This window comes from Panthera uncia, chromosome F2 (genome assembly GCF_023721935.1).
Source record: "Panthera uncia isolate 11264 chromosome F2, Puncia_PCG_1.0, whole genome shotgun sequence".
NCBI lineage: Eukaryota > Metazoa > Chordata > Mammalia > Carnivora > Felidae > Panthera > Panthera uncia.
This window is the reverse complement of record NC_064812.1, coordinates 68,644,158-68,660,389: the sequence shown is the minus strand read 5'-3', so window position 1 is coordinate 68,660,389 and position 16,232 is coordinate 68,644,158. Positions and strand designations below refer to the sequence as shown.

The 16,232-nt window shown below is 39.5% G+C and overlaps 1 protein-coding gene across 1 annotated transcript in view; it reads left to right on the top strand.

Moving 5' to 3' along the window:
- The window catches only part of NKAIN3 (sodium/potassium transporting ATPase interacting 3), a 286,290-nt gene that overhangs the window by 259,378 nt on the left and 10,680 nt on the right, over window positions 1-16,232 (top strand). The window lies entirely within an intron of this gene.

Below are 16,232 nucleotides of genomic sequence, written 5' to 3'. Positions count from 1 at the left end.
TTACTCATTGAATAGCACCTTCACAAGTTTTGTCATAGCTAGATACAAGCTTGTGTGAGAAACTGGCCAGCTGCTCACCAAACCCATTTGTTGGTTTTTCTCCTGAAACAGAGCTGGACTGCATTTCCCAGCCTTCCTGCAGTTAGATGTCCCATGAAATTGAATTCTAGATCATGGAAGGTGAACAGAAGATGTATGCCCACTTCTAGGCCTGGCCCCTAAACACCTTCTTCATGTGGTTCTCCATGCTCTTCCCCTTTCTACCTATTAGCTACAGAGAAGCACAGAAGCTTTGGAAGCCACATGTTTAAAATGGTGCCGTTACAGTGTTGAAGGCACCTGGGTCACCAAGTCATTGCTTGGAGGAGAGTTGACCAAGCAGATTGAGGACAGGGTGATAAGTGCCTTTGAGGCATGAGGCACTGAGAAGCACCCAAGAGGGTATGATCAGGAAAGGGTTCCCAGAGGTGGAGAACCTGAAGTAGAAACAGGCAGGAATTCTGCCACCAAATGGGGTGTAGAACAATTTGTGTATTCTACAAAGTGCCGGTGGTTCCTATGTGCCTGGGAAGGTCTCCTGGAGGAGATAGCACTGAAGGAGAAGGATAAGATAAAGGATATGGATAAGAAGGAACCTGTGAGGTGAGTGGCCAGGAGAAGAACATTCCTGGCAGGTGGAGTAACAAATGCATAGGGAGTCACTTCCTAGAAGAGGCCTCTGACCAAAACAAAGGCCTTGACTTCAGGCCTAGCTTCATATTGGATGTTCTGGAAGGTCAAAAGGCAATCAGGACTTCCCTGGCCTGCTGACTGTCAAAAGACTAGTGAATTAAAAGGCAGATCGTATCAGGGACTTAGTTTTAAACCCTGCATCGAGAGGGAAGGCTATGTGGAAATGATGAAAACCATACCATTTTTTTTTTTTTTTTACATGTTGGGAGCAAAAATAACACACAGCTTGGACTTAAGTTTTGTTTTCTTTTCTTTTATTCTATATTTGCCTCATTTTCTGTTTATTCACCTACATGTTTATTTGGAAAAGTAAATTAAATCTGGGTGGGTTTTTTTTCGTTATTTAAGGAAAACAAAGGTGTCATACTGACTGTTTTCTTTTTTTGACACAACAAAGATGCAAGAAAACAGGTGAAAGCCAAAGTTTCCTTAGTATTTTGTCACTGTACGTTTCCTGATGTCCATGAGGGAAGATTTTCAGCAAATTCTATTTATATCGATTCAGGGTTTAAAATCACTGTGCTATTTATTAGAGTGGCAACGTTTTTAAAACCTGGGTTTTCTTAAGTTCTAAAGGCTACATAGAATTTTCACTATTTATAAACCTACTGAATTTTGATAATGCCTTTTGGGGAAATTATTTTTATTTTTATAGTGGTAAAATACATAATATAAAATGAACCATTTGAACATCTTTAAGTGTACAATTAAGAGGCATCAAATACATTCACAATGTTATATAACCATCACCAATATCGATTTCCAGAACTTTTTCATTGTATCAAGAGGAGCTGTGTCCCCATAAATAATAACTCTTCATCTCCCTTTCCCCCCAGCCTCTGATAACCTCTCTTCTGGCTCTATGTATTTACCTATTTACTTTCTGTCTCTTTGTATTTACCTAGTCTAGGTACCTCATATACATAGAATCTTACGGTATTTGTTCTTTTGTGTCTGACTTATTTCATTTACCACGTTTTCAAGGTCTATCCTTATCGTAACATGTATCAGAATTTCATTTTTGTGTAAGGCTAAATAATATTCCATTGGACTTCAATTACTACTTGATCTACTTATATTTAGTAGTCTAAATTCCTTTAAATGATTTGTTCCATATACAATTTGAACTAAAGCCCTTTACATATTAAACCTGCATTCATGAATCCATTGTAATTATCATTCTTTTTTGTAATTATCATTCTTTGGAAGTCCTTCAGATATTCATCCTGATAAAAAAAACACTCACTAGTTTTTAAAATATTCCAGCAAATCTATAAATCTAATAAAATAAGCTTATGCATATATTGAATCTCAAATTTTCTTCATTATTACACAAATTTTTGTAGCAAAGTGGATGGAACTGGAGAGTGTTATGCTAAGTGAAATAAGTCAGGCAGAGAAAGACAGATACCATATGTTTTCAGTCATATGTGGATCCTGAGAAACTCAACAGAAAACCAGGGGGGGAGTTACAGAGAGGGAAGGAGGCAAACCATAAGAGACTCTTAAATACTGAGAATAATCTGAGGGTTGGTGGGAGACGGCGAGGAGGGGAAAGTGGGTGATGGGCTTTGAGGAGAGCACCTGTTGGGATGAGCACTGGGTTTTGTATGGAAACCAATTTGACAATAAATTTCATATTAAAAAACATATATTACACAAATTTAATAAAGTTTTCCCATGTCTTTCAACCTAAAATCACAAGTGTAAAATTAATTAGCCAATTCAAAACTTGAATTTGTTTTACAGGGGGAATCTGCCAGACCTAACATGATCTGTCTGATTATGTTAAGAACCAAAGATTTTACATACCAAATAAACACCGACTATCCCAATGATTACAATATCCTAATCTATACTTCATAAAAGGGTTTTAAAAGCTTGAAGTTGGCTTCTTTTCCTCTCTCTGTAGTCAGTTCCTAGTATTGGAAATGCATTTCTCCAATGAATGAGTATCTCAAACAATTTGAATTTGCTACATGCTGAGAGACTGACAGCTGCCAAGCAGGACCGAAATTCCACTAATGGATATATTGGGCTTTTTTTTAATGTTGGTAGAACGAGAGGAGGTCTCATCCCATACCCTTTAAATGTGATTAGCTTAGCAGCCCACAACACTAGGACTCATGACATAAGATTTCAGTAGACAGAAAACTTTACTCCTATTAAGAGTCTCTTTCTGATTGGTTTTATACTCACAAATTCTTTAAACATTTTAATGTCTTTCCATATGACTCAAGAGACACTCCATGTACTTCTCCATGTACTGACATCCCATATACTTCTTCCAACCATATAACATGATAGAATTCCGTGTTCATTTTATATTCTCGGTAGGTTGCCAATCCTTGTAGACATTTAAATATTTTTTATTGGATTCTGCAATTCTCTCATATCTCTTCTTGTTCCAAGGTCACTGACCTGTCAAGATCCAAAAGTATTTATAGTACAGACTCAGCATATTATCGTTTAATTTTAAAGCTTAAATAAAGTTAAATAGCTAATTCTTTATTGATTGATTCATTCAAGAAACAGTTATTGAAAGACTTCTGTGTTAGGCCACAAGGATACATAGATAAATAAGACTTGGTTTCTTTCCTGAGAGGTTTTATATTCCAATAAGTGAGCCAGACATGTAAATAATTACAGAAGAGTCAAGTGCAGATAACGATCTGTATAAAGTGAATCACATACACAGAAAAAAACAAGCAGAGGCTAATTTTGTCTCAGGGCACCAAGCATGGCTCAGAGCATGGGAACATGGTCTTATACGAAGAGTGTTACATCACCAGGAAGGGCACAAAGAAAATGCATTTTAAATACTGGGAAATATATGTCAAAAAAGCTTGGGACAACCATGGAATATTCAAGAAGGCCTGGGAAAAGACTGAATTACCCCAGAAGTGATAAGTGATTGGGTGTGTTCAGTTCACCAAGTGAATGGTGGGGTTGGCTTTGAGGGACCCTGGATTCTGTCTTATTTTGTATTTTGTATTTTGTGTTATGTATTTTGGCACTCATAAGGAAAACTAACATTTATAAGGCACTCTGTGGCAAATAAATTACTTTTCTCCCAGCAAGAAATGACTGGCCCAGAAGGCTACCTACTCCAAGCTGTGCGTGTGCACACACACACACACACGCACCAGGAAATGAGGGAATTGATATCTTGTCACATCTGTACCTACTCAGGTCACACAAGTTGGGATTTTCTGCTGGATGATGCGGGTCAATAAATGGATTTAATCTTGGGAAGAATATGATCAGATTCAATTTTCTTTGAACAGTAACTCAAAGAAAGAGAAAAGGATTTATAAAAGAGATCTCAGAAGAAATGGCATTTTTTTGGATAGAGACTCCTAGGACAAGGAGAACCAGAAGTAATAATAGAAGCCATTAAAAAAAATAATACTATTCAAGGAGAAATGCCCAAAATTGTAGACACAGACAATAAAAAAGAATTCTAGACAGACATTAAAGTGAACAGGTATTTGTGACTTGATTGGCTACGTTCGTTTTTTTTTTTTTTTTGACGTTTATTTATTTTTGAGAGACAGAGCATGAGTGGGGGAGGGGCAGAGAGAGAGGGAGACACAGAATCTGAAGTAGGCTCCAGGCTCTGAGCTGTCAGCACAGGGGCTTGAACCCATGAACCCTGAGATCACGGCCTGGGCCAAAGTCGGATGCTTAACCAACTGAGCCGCCCAGGCACCCCTTGATTAGCTAGATTTAGATGAGAATGACAAATACAGACTGGGGGAAAAACTGGACAACTAAGGAAAAGATTAATTACCTGGGAAAAAGTTATAACTGTTTAGACAAATTCTTAGAACTGTTTTTAGTCCTTACATTTTTGAGCATTAGTTTTCCTCTCGGCCATTCCATTCTGCTTTATTGGCCCCAAAGAGATTTTAGAAATTCATTATTCCATTAAATATTACCTACTCCTAGAAAATTTTCAAGTGGGAAGCAACTGTCAGCACTGATTATGGGAACATCTGATTCTAGAGATCTGGACCCAGGAAAACAACAGAAGCTGGAAAGGCAGCCAAAGAAAAATAAAAAGGATGGTGTTTTCAGGATTCTGTTTTATCTTGTTTTCCCTAGAGTAAAAGGTTCCTCTGAACGAGCCCAGCAGTATAGTGACATAGAGGCCATCAGCCACCAGTGATTCTGAACAGACAGTATTTGAAAAACCACAAAAATTGAAAGGGCCTTCAGTAGAGCCAGACTGTGGTTGAAAACAGTGAGCAGCCGTTCCGTCCAATTACTGAGCTACTGATGAAGATTAACCGAAGGGGTAACAGTAACCTGTGATGGCAAAACAGAGCGCAACCTGTGTGGCTTTGAAAGAGTTGAGTAACTTTAAAAAGAATAGAAAATGTGCTATTAAACATGAAGCCTAAAGTAAGAAAGGGGGAAAAAATTATGTACTTTCTTTCAAAATATGAGAAAAACAAACTATAAAAAGTGTGTGTGTGTGTGTGTGTGTGTGTGTGTGTGTGTGTTGAGGGGGTAGGATAGTGGAAGCAGGTACGTTACGGGCATCTTTACAAAGGTGATACAACTCTTGCAACTCAGAGCGAGGAGAGAAGCTGCAGTCGTAGATGATTACTATCAAAACACCCTGTAGGGACACTGCAACCAAGTTCCCCCGTGGAAGATTCAAAGACAAAATGCTAAAGACGGTCCTTGGGATCCTTGCAGAATGACTAGAATAAGCATCTAAAGGAATAATGCCAAAAACATTAGGAACAAGTCACTTTGTGCGTTTTGCATTTTGTAGATATATTGACAAAGAATCCTATGGAGTGATTTGAAATGCCAAGAAAAAAAGAGAGCTCTCCCCCCAAGGTTTGGGCTACTGGGGGGGAAAAAGGAGGAGAGAATAAAAGCAATGCCAGTCAAAAGCCAAACAAATGGTGATGGAGGTTGTCACGTGTGTACTGGGTGGGTCCTGTGCACTGGATCTACACTCCTGGACGACTTATCACCAGCGCTGCAGAGAGGGAGAGCTACTCTCCCATGGCAGTTAACTCCACAAATTCTACTTCCGCTGAGCGTTATTTTCTTTCTTGCGCCACGTCTTCATGTGAGGAAGCTTAACTTTTCCAGAATAATTTAAAAAATGCTCATAAAAGGTGGAATCTCAGGCTTCAAAGTGTGGCAGACCAACCAATTTTCCCTCCTCCAAAGTAGCTACTCTTTCTAAATATGAGAAAATCAAACTAAACTCAAAATCCAATGCAAGTTCCTCAAGGACAGACATTCTTATGGAGAATAGGGGAAAGAGAATGTAGGAATTCTCACAAATCATTGTTATCTTAAGTTACACAAAGCTTCTGGAATTTCAGAAATCAATAGTTGACGGGAATGTATCATGAAAACAAGATAAATATGCAAATAATATCCATAGCAACCTACCATTTGCTGCGTGATTTCCGCGTGCCAGCCCTCCAAGGCCATTAGCTCATCTCGGGCAACCACACTGAGGTGGTCATTGTTTTCTAGATGCCCTGAGAATTTCCTCAACTCACTACTAATCTGTAAGAAGCAGAACTTAGGTTTGACCTAGATATTTCGAGTGCCAAAGTCCATGTGCTTTCCAACATGCAATTGTGCTTTTCTTTCCAACAAGGATAACAACTAAATTCTTCATAATTTGGTAAAGAAAGAGACATTGCTCACTCACTAGATTAAAACCAGAACATTCATATTTAAATATTGAGTGAGAATATAAATTACTTGCACACTGTGGAGAAAAATAATGGGCTAACCTATTAAAATTTAAGTGGATACAGGGAGTCATATATAATGTAACACACCCAATGATCTTGCTCCAAATCAATTGTCTGCTTTTATTTAGCACAGGACACTCAATATGCAAAATTTATCATTAAAATAACAGAATTTCAAGATCCAATTCAAATACTACAAAATTATGAAAACAAACTTCTTCTCTACCTCACCCCCAAAACGACGTGACAAAAATGTGACTTTCTTTATTATCACCAAACCAGACTTAGCGTTTCTTCCTCATGGTAGGCACGTCCAAGAAAACTCAGCCATTTCAGTGATTTCTCTGGCACATCAGACAGGAGGTCAGGGAGGGCTGTCCTCCCAGCACGGATTCTGAGGTCAAGGTTGATGTGGTGCTGCCAGATGTGAGGGGCAGGGCTGGGCATCCACTGAACTGTTCGCTGATCCCACTGTGCCAACCAGATCTCGCTCTTGGCTGTCCGCCACAGGGGAGCCTGGGACTCTAGATCAACCTCCTGAGCACAGTAACTTCTGCTTCCCTTATGTCTGCCGTATCTTCCACACAAAAGTCTCTTGTAGCCAAGCCTCACTCAGAACCATGGAGAGAGGAGACGTGAAATTCCAACTTAGAAAAATTGACGTGTTACAAATCATGACCATAATAAAACTGAGGCATTACTCTTTTGAATGTATCCCATGGAATCTAAATGGCATAGCAATTTAATGCCATAATCATCCATTTAAAAAGTACCTAAATAATTAACAGTTGGAATTTTAAGTTGTGCCAGTTTCTTTTGGAACTTGTACCTCCATTCCACTTGACCCATAGAATTCTGTCTTAATGTAATATGTTTATTCTTAATTTTTTTTCTTATTCTATCATATATCTCTACAATGAAAACTTATCTATACCTGGAAATTTTATTTTCAATGGATGTTATCTTTTTAGGAATAAAAGTTCGCAATTTGCATAGTCCAGTTATCAATCTTAACCCCAAAATTAGGCCATTTGATGGTTTGTCCTTCTTTAAGATTGTCTTAACTCATCTTGAGTCTTTGCCTTTTCATATACATTTTAGAGTCAGCATCTTCATTAAACTGCTGAAAGTTTTATTGAGTTTGCTTTGAATCCGTAGATTAATTGATCCACAGATCAAATGATATCTTTACAGCATTGACTTTTACAATCCATGAATGTTTTCTATTCTTCCATTTGTTTAAGACACCTTTAATTTCTTTCAATATGTTTTGTTGTGCTCAGTGTAAAGGACTTGCAGATCGGTTTAGATTTAGTCCCATAAATAAAAATTTAATTTTTTCCTGTGACCAGATTTTAAGTGTCAAAGTTTGTCTTTGGATGAGGTTTTGCTTACAGTTATTGGCCACCAACATGACTGAGCAAACATAAATGTATTCATCAATATATTCATCAATATGTACAATATGTTTACATTTGCTCAGTAATGTTGATAGCCAATAATTGCAACTATAACCCTATCCAAAGAAAAACTTAAACATAAAATGAAACATTTAATGGAAGAGTACCTCTTAATGAAACGAATGGAGTGTGTTTTGGGTTTTTTTTTTCAACTAGTTCGTGTATTCATGGATGAGTATTAGTTACTGCTAGGATGAGATAGGCTACCTCAGGTACTTTCAGTATTTGATGCTAGTGTTGCAATTATGGAAACCTTGTTTACAGGAAAAAAATATGAGAATGGAAGGAATTTAATTACAGCAGTGTCTCTCAATTTTTTTGATTCCTTTCTTCCCCAAATATTTTTGAAGGCATACCTTTTACCAGGCACCGTTTTAGGAACTGAGGATATAGCAGTGAACAAAATCAGACAAGATCAGACAAAAATTCTTATCCCATAAAGTTTAAATTGTAGTGAGGGAGTCAGACAACAAATAAGATTTTTTTAAATTGAAACATATAATACAGCATATAATGCAGTGATAAGCACAACAGAGAAAATAAAGCAGGGAAGAAAGAAGGTGGAGAAGAGTGAAATTATAGGTAAAGTGTCTGAGATATATGTTAAAAAGTACCCAGTGATCTAGTACCGAAAATTATTGTTAAAGTACTAAAATTTATTACAAGATTGTTTGAAAGCAAAAAATTAGAGCCATTGTCTTTAGTAGCTATTACTCCATCATCATGTGAAATTATAATTGTCATTTTGTTTAGTGACCTAGAGTATGATACCCTCCAGGATAGTGCACCAAGATAAGATTCCCGATGGCTGAGATAAATACCTTTCGTTGCAAAGTGGAAAGAAGACAATTATGGAGGAGGATGAGGGAACCAAGGAAACCAGAATGACCGCAGGTACTTTCTCAGGACACACACATTTTGGAACTAAGGCTCTTGGAATGACCACCGGAAACTACAGAGCGTTTGCAGAGTCCCTACATCTGCCCCAAGGCATGCTGAAGTCTACTGGTCTCTTATTGCTTCCCCTCCCCCTCCCTAGGACAAGGAGGCTGGAAGTCCTGGACATACTTGGGGATGCTTCCAGACCCTCCAGCATCTCCCCCTGACCACTCCCAGTGTTTTCCCGACCAAGTTGCCAGCAGTGACAATGAGCTCTATCAGTTCTCCGTGCCCGTACCTGAGACACAGGGGGGGACAAGACAGGCGAGAAGAGTCTATTATTCTACATGGCTATTTCCAGACAGGAAGAGGGAAAAATGGTGAAAAGCTCTAATCTGGACAGCACCACCTCTAACACTGCCTTCCCACCAGGGGCCGACTTATCCTTGAGCATCTCAGGGATCCCGCATGCTTCCCTTTTTGAGTTAAGTGTGCTTTCTGAAAGGTTTCAAGAAATTCTGAACTTCCTGCACCCTGAAGAGAACAACAATGAATACCTACCAAGCTTGCATTTGGGTGCCATCGGTCTGTTCGAAGGGCTCTTAAGGTGCATAAAGCTGTTTGGGGCAGGGAGCAGCACAGCCCCAGCCACCCTCTCGGCATCAACAGCGCACCCATCGAGGCACCCCCGCAGCCCCTCGGTGTGCCGTGAGCAGGCCGGCCGCGGCCTGAGATTCTGCACAGCGCAACGTGCCCTCTCCTCTGCAAGCTCGGGGTCTTCAGGCAGGAGATGGCGGATGAGCGATGCTTCAAAGCAGCTCATGCCCTAGGAGCCCAGAGTTTCGTTGCCAGCTACCTCCGAAACAACTGGTCTTTCCTAAAAGCCCTCATTAGCCGTGGGGTGCCACAAAATCTTATCTGTGTGAACTCACTTGGTGTCAAGCCTCTACCCTGGCTTTTCTCTCATGAATTCATATCGCAGAACAAGTAAACCACAATTCAAGAGCCCCAGATATTTGTATTTTTTAAGGCCTTAAATGCTCCCTTACGACTTGTAAAATCGTACTTGTAAAATTAATGCTTATTAGAACAGTCTAGGGACTGACTCTAGGGCTCGGTGGGTTTAGCCTCCCACTTCAACTCAGGCCATGCTCTCCTGGTTGGTGATTTCAAGCCCCGCGTCCGGCTCTGTGCTGACAGCTCTGTGCCCCTCCCCCGCTAGTGCTCTGTGTCTGTCTCTCAAAAAGGAATAAACGTTAAAAAATAATAATAATAATAAAAAGAACAGTCCAATACCTGAGTAGAAGGAACAGTGATAGACCGGGAAGCAAGTTCAGAATAAATGTGTGTTAATTGGTCCTCATCTTCCGGAGTCTTTTCATTTCTCTGAGCTAAGGGCATTGTGGCAGGAGCTCGGTGTTTCTCGAGTCAGTGACAAGGCAGCATGCCGCTTAGCTGGATCAGAAACAAAACATCTACATTCTAGTGATTACTTGAGGAATATAGTTAAATTTTTCCATGTTTATTTATTTCTTTTGAGAGAGTGACAGAGAGCTTGAGTGGAGGAGGGACAGAGAGAGAGACACAGAACGCAAAGCAGGCTCCAGGCTCTGAGCTGTCAGCACAGAGCCCGACGCGGGACTCGAACCCACCAACGGTGGGATTATGACCTGAGCCAAAGTCAGACGCTTAACCGACTGAGCCACCCAGGGGCCCCACTTGGTGCGTATAGTTACACCTGGGACATTAAATGATAGCCTGAGCTCTCACTGGAAATGGCGTTGCCTGAGGTGTATATTTATACAAATGTGCTGCTTCAGGTGTATCAACTTAATCAGGTTTGCAATGTCCGAGTCAGGAGCGCTGAGTTACCTATTGGAACGTTCATTTATGACAAAAATTTTCCTATAGTCAAATAGAAAACTTGCAATTGGTTGTGTACCTGTTCCAAGTGGAAAGCAACTCTAGTCGTGCAGTAAGATGTTGCTTGAAATCTACAGTAACTTTGTAATTCCTTCAGGTCGGGGAGAATCCTCATCAGGGATGTGGCATGGCTAAAGTAACCGCAAAGATATTGGGTTACAAGTAACAATTTCTTCCAAGAAGTTACTTGGCTGTGCTGATGGAAGTTAGCACAAGAAATACATTTCAAAGGGCTGCAAACAATGGGGTTTTCTGGCTGCAGGCTCTCCCTGTGGGACCTTTTATAGTAACACCTCGGTTTCCCAGAACAGGTGAAGGAAGCAGCCCTCTGCATAGCTGACTTTTCTGGACAGCTGCTGCCAACTCTTAATTATGCTGATTTTTTGTTCTACACTTTGAGACTTTAATTATACAGAGTATAGAGAATTCAACTTAATTGTCCTTGAGGTCACCCAGCAAGCGGTTCCCCCAACACCCACCCCTTGTCTCCCCGTGCTTCCTTCTGTCTCTCCCAACTCTTCCCTGGCCACTCTTCCGCCAAAGACCCCCAAGTGGTGTTCTCACTGGAATAACTCCAGATTTCATGGATGCTTCCTTTCGAATCCTCTTTTCTTCGTACCCCTGAAAGTCTATCTATGCCTTTTTTGTTCCTTCTCATGTTCTGTTGAAATTCATCTTATTTCTCCTGGAGAAATTCCTTCATTAAGCATCTTCTCACATCTCTCTCCTTAGAGTGAATTTTAAGATACATAGTTGCTTTACTTTATTAATCATATAATATGGCTCCCTTACTGAGAACTTAAAAGCCCAAGGTCTTTCCTACTGAATTGTTTTTAAGTCTTTAGTTAGGTTATCTTTTAAAAAAACTTTCTTCATTTTTAAAAAGCATTTGACATCATTAGGCGAAAAAAATAAGCTTTAAGAATCTATAAACTTGGGGCACTTGAGTGGCTCAGTTGGTTAAGCATCCGACTTTGGCTCAGGTTGTGATCTCAAGATCCGTGATTTCGAGCCCGGCATCAGGCTCTGTGCTGACCTCTCAGAGCCTGGAGCCTGGTTGGGATTCTGTGTCTTCCTCTCTCTGCACCGCCCCCCCTCAAAATAAATAAGCATGAAAAATTAAAAAAAAAAAAGAATCTATAAACTCACCTTCAGTTTACGCTCCAATTTACTCCTTCACTTGAGCTATCTTCCCACTCTGGCCGATGGCAAGTGTTGGTATATCCATCGAAAACTAACTTTTTATATAGGAAAGTCATCATCTCATGGACTTGTAGGCTTCTGTTGCCCAAAACCCATATCGCTGCATTTTATCCATAAAGGATTCTTGATGGTTTTAATTTCTTACATACCTACTTTTCAGTGATTGTTCCTTACATTTTCTTGTACTCTTGTCTCGTTCGGAAGCTTGATAATTTGAATTTTACCAATATGTAATATTTAAGTTTAGAGATTTGAAAATTTTACCTCACACTAGAATTCTGATATGCAGAGAAAGGGTCCACTGGGATGACCATGTGTCCCGATCTGGTTGAAACAGCCCCTGTTTACATAGGTTGTCCTGGCATCCTATCTGGCTTAGGCTTTGTCCTAGATTTTTTTGCTTTTCAAGTGAAATATTGTCATTAGCAACTATATTAGGATAATCTGGGATGGGTGAGCTGATAGCACCTCAAGCGTCTGCCATTAAGAATCCTCAAGATGGGGGCGCCTGGGTGGCTCAGTCGGTGAAGCAGCCGACTTCGGCTCAGGTCGTGATCTCGAGGTCCGTGAGTTCGAGCCCCGCGTCGGGCTCTGTGCTGACAGCTCGGAGCCTGGAGCCTGTTTCGGATTCTGTGTCTCCCTCTCTCTGACCCTCCCCTGTTCATGCTCTGTCTCTCCCTGTCTCAAAAATAAATAAAACGTTAAAAAAAAATAAAAAAAAAAAAAGAATCCTCGAGATGTGTGAGACACAAGGGCAATGAGTCGAATTCTTTTCATATATGGTTAAGTGTGTAAGAAAACCACCACCACCGCCGCCCCTGTCTTCTCCCCAAATCTTTACAGATTCCGTGTAACTAGGACCTTTCTTCCAAGGACAGCGTGCAGATCCATCAATGATTAAAAAGATTGGTGCTTGGGCAGGAGTAGCAGATACAGCTAATTCCTTTCAGTGCCAGTGGAGGTGAGCAAGGACTGGAGGCTGCCAGCAGCTCAGTGCACCAGCCCATAGCTGCTACAGAGGGTCGGCACGGGGCACCCAGAAGTTATGGTGATGGGCTGTCTCCAGCAGTGGAAGAAACAACTCCCAAGGAGCCAAAATGCCAACATGTTATCAGTTCCTCAGATGCTGTCAGCGGAAAACCAATTAATTTGCTTTCGAATAGCGTTTTATTTTTTTTAATCCAATTCGTAGTGTTATGCCCAGAATTCGTGATCCCCAAAGACCACTAGGGAGCCGAGTCCGATGCAAAAGCAAAGAGCCTTTATTCGAGCTAGCTCGAGCTCAATCCCCTACCTGCACCGACGCAGCGGTGAGATACCGGGGAGAGAGAGCGAGTTTCAAAAGGACAAAGGTTTTATTGGGGCCTAGGGGCAGTTGGTGAGGTAATGGCTATGGCCTCAGCCGATTGGCTGGGGAAGGGTCCTGGGGAAGGGTCCGAGTCCTGTTAGGCAGGTGAGGGGGGGGTTACTCAAGGGGAGGAGGTGTGGTCAAGGTGAAGGACACAGAACAAGATGGAGTCGGCCGGCGTCGGCCCGCCCTTTCACATAGAATTGAAGTAAGGTTTTTAAATATTCATTCTGTCCAAGCTAACATGTAGGCTGTTGCTTTCAATGGTACGGTAATTCAGTTAAGTAAATATTAAGGATAAAATTATTCGTTTTGAGATAATCATACAAACGGTGGAGCACAGTATTGTGGGTTTTTTAAAGCGTAGTATTCATATTAAATTAAGAAATGTGTGAAGCAGAAACATATTTGGAATTCAGGCTCACAGGTAATTTGTAATTGCCTCCCAATGACGCTACAGTGATATACCAATGAAAAGAGAAACTCTAGTTTTCAAATTTTCTATGTATACAGAGATGTACGTAGAATATATAAGATATATATTATATTTGTATACATACACACCTTAGGGTACATAAGCTAGAATATTTTTTCACCATTTGGATATTTTGAATCATGCTGTTATAAATATTTGTGTACACACTTTTGTGTGGACATATATTTTCATTTCTCTTGGGTATGTACCTAGGAGTGGAGTTACTGGGTCATATGATAACTCTGCTTAAACATTTTAGGAACTGACTGTTTTGCAAAGTGACGGCACCATTTTACATTCTGACCAGCAGTGTATGAGGGTTCTGATTTCTCTACACCATCACCAACATTTGTTATTATCTGATGTTTTTATTCTAGCCATCTTTGTGGGTATAACATAGTATCTCCTTGTGATTTTGATTTGCATTTACCTGAAAACATTTTGCTAATGAGGTTGATGTTGAAGACAAACAAAAAAAACCTTCAGAATGACAGAATACATTTTCTGCCTTTGCTTCTCTTTATCCTTCAGAGTTAGGAACATTTCATCCTTTAAAGAAGTATTTTGTAAATCAATCTAATTTTCCTATATTAGTTGTGAGCATTTTTATAAATGGGTCTTCTACATTTTAGTTGCACTTCATTCAAGATCAGTCGGAAATTTTAAACTGAATCATTCAACAAATGAAGCACCACAAAAGTCATCCTTTGAAGCTTTTAGTCAATGGCAGTAATTGAGCGCTTATGAAAAGGAGAACATTGAAATTTATGCTCACGAAAGGAAGAGAACTGGGCAAATTAAATAATGAGAGCTCAAATGTTATGCAAGATTTAATTTTTCAATTTTAGAATTTCCTCTTGAAATATCTAGACTTGAGAAAAGACTCTTTTGACAGAGCTCCTATTTTTAATTGAGGAAATTTATATTCTGCACCAGAATGAAAAGAAGCTGATTTGTGAGAGGGCCTAAAAATTGTGCAGCATTTACATGTGATTTAAAAAAATCATAAATAGATACAATTTATATTTTATTGTCTTATAAGATGTTTGGCAAAGATACACTAAATGGAGGTAAAATAACAGTACCTGGGAAAGTTCTGTAAATAACATTACACATATCTACTCTTTGGCAAACTTGCTTGGAGATTATTGGCACCTTATATGGAGACTATTTCCGTAGTTAAAAATACTATGATTTACAGAATCAATTAAGGTATCAACAATTTCAACTTTACTAACAATAAAAAAAAATCTGAATAAGACTGTATATAAATTTATGAAAATAATAAAACCAGATTGAAAAAATATATATTATATGTATATTCTGGTGATCTGGTCTATTAGAGACAGAGATGGCTAAGGAGCAGATTCACAGCAGTTCCTGAATTTATACCAAAAATAATGATTCTGTGAATATTACATTTTAATGTTCAAATGATCAATATAAAAAAGTTTTCTTTTTATTTTGCTTTAAAGTATACAGATATATGCTCTTTATTTTTATAAAAAAAAGTTTATTTTGTATATAATTTTTCAATTGAATCCTTTTATTCACAAATGTATATATTTGTAATTTTATTTTTAACACCCTCTTTAAATTTGAAAAGTGCCTTATAAATCATATCTTCATTCAACTTTTAATCAGGGTGATTTTCCTTCTAACTTCCCACCCATTGGTCAGCAAGATGAGGGAGTGGATGTTTGATTAAATATCTAACCTGATAAAAACGTAGTCCAATCTGACCATTTAAATGGTCCCTAGTCACTGCCTACACTTTCTGGGAAAATCTTTCCAGTGTCTCAGACGGACTCCTTCACTGTTTCTGTCCCTAACATGGTGTCCAGGCAACTTATATGACCTGGTAGGAAAAGGATGGGCCTCAGGCTCCTCTAGTCTCTGTGGGGATTATCTTGGAGTAATGGTAATTACAATGGCCCTTGCCACCTGGTTCTTGTGTACCCCCACAGGACCCCAAAGTTCATGTCTACACAGTGATCTGGTGAAGCTTTGATTGACCCAGCCTTACCTCAGCTTCTTCAATGGGGGGAAAAAGGATACAGCAAGTCAGAAATTGACAAGAGAGGCTACAGCTAGAGTAGGTCAAGTCTTCACTAGAACTTCTAAGCTAAGTCATCCATCTTGAAATCACAGGTTACTGAAATGTCTGTCTTGAGCTGAAGATACGATATAATATTTTCATACTGTGTACCTACACACACACGCACTTGCCGAGAGTTCAGAGTTCCTATATGACTGTGTACCTGTTAATGTTATAGTGCCATAATATAACCAAAGCTGGAGGTAAAGTAATTAAAATTTTTAATAGACTACCAAAAAAGGGGGGAGAATAAGATTAGGCATGGACATTAGGATTAGAAAAGAAAGACGGAAACTGTCATCAAAACAGAAATTAGAATGAATGTCACCAAGAACAGTGATTCTACACAGACGGTGAGACAAGCACCATGCTACCA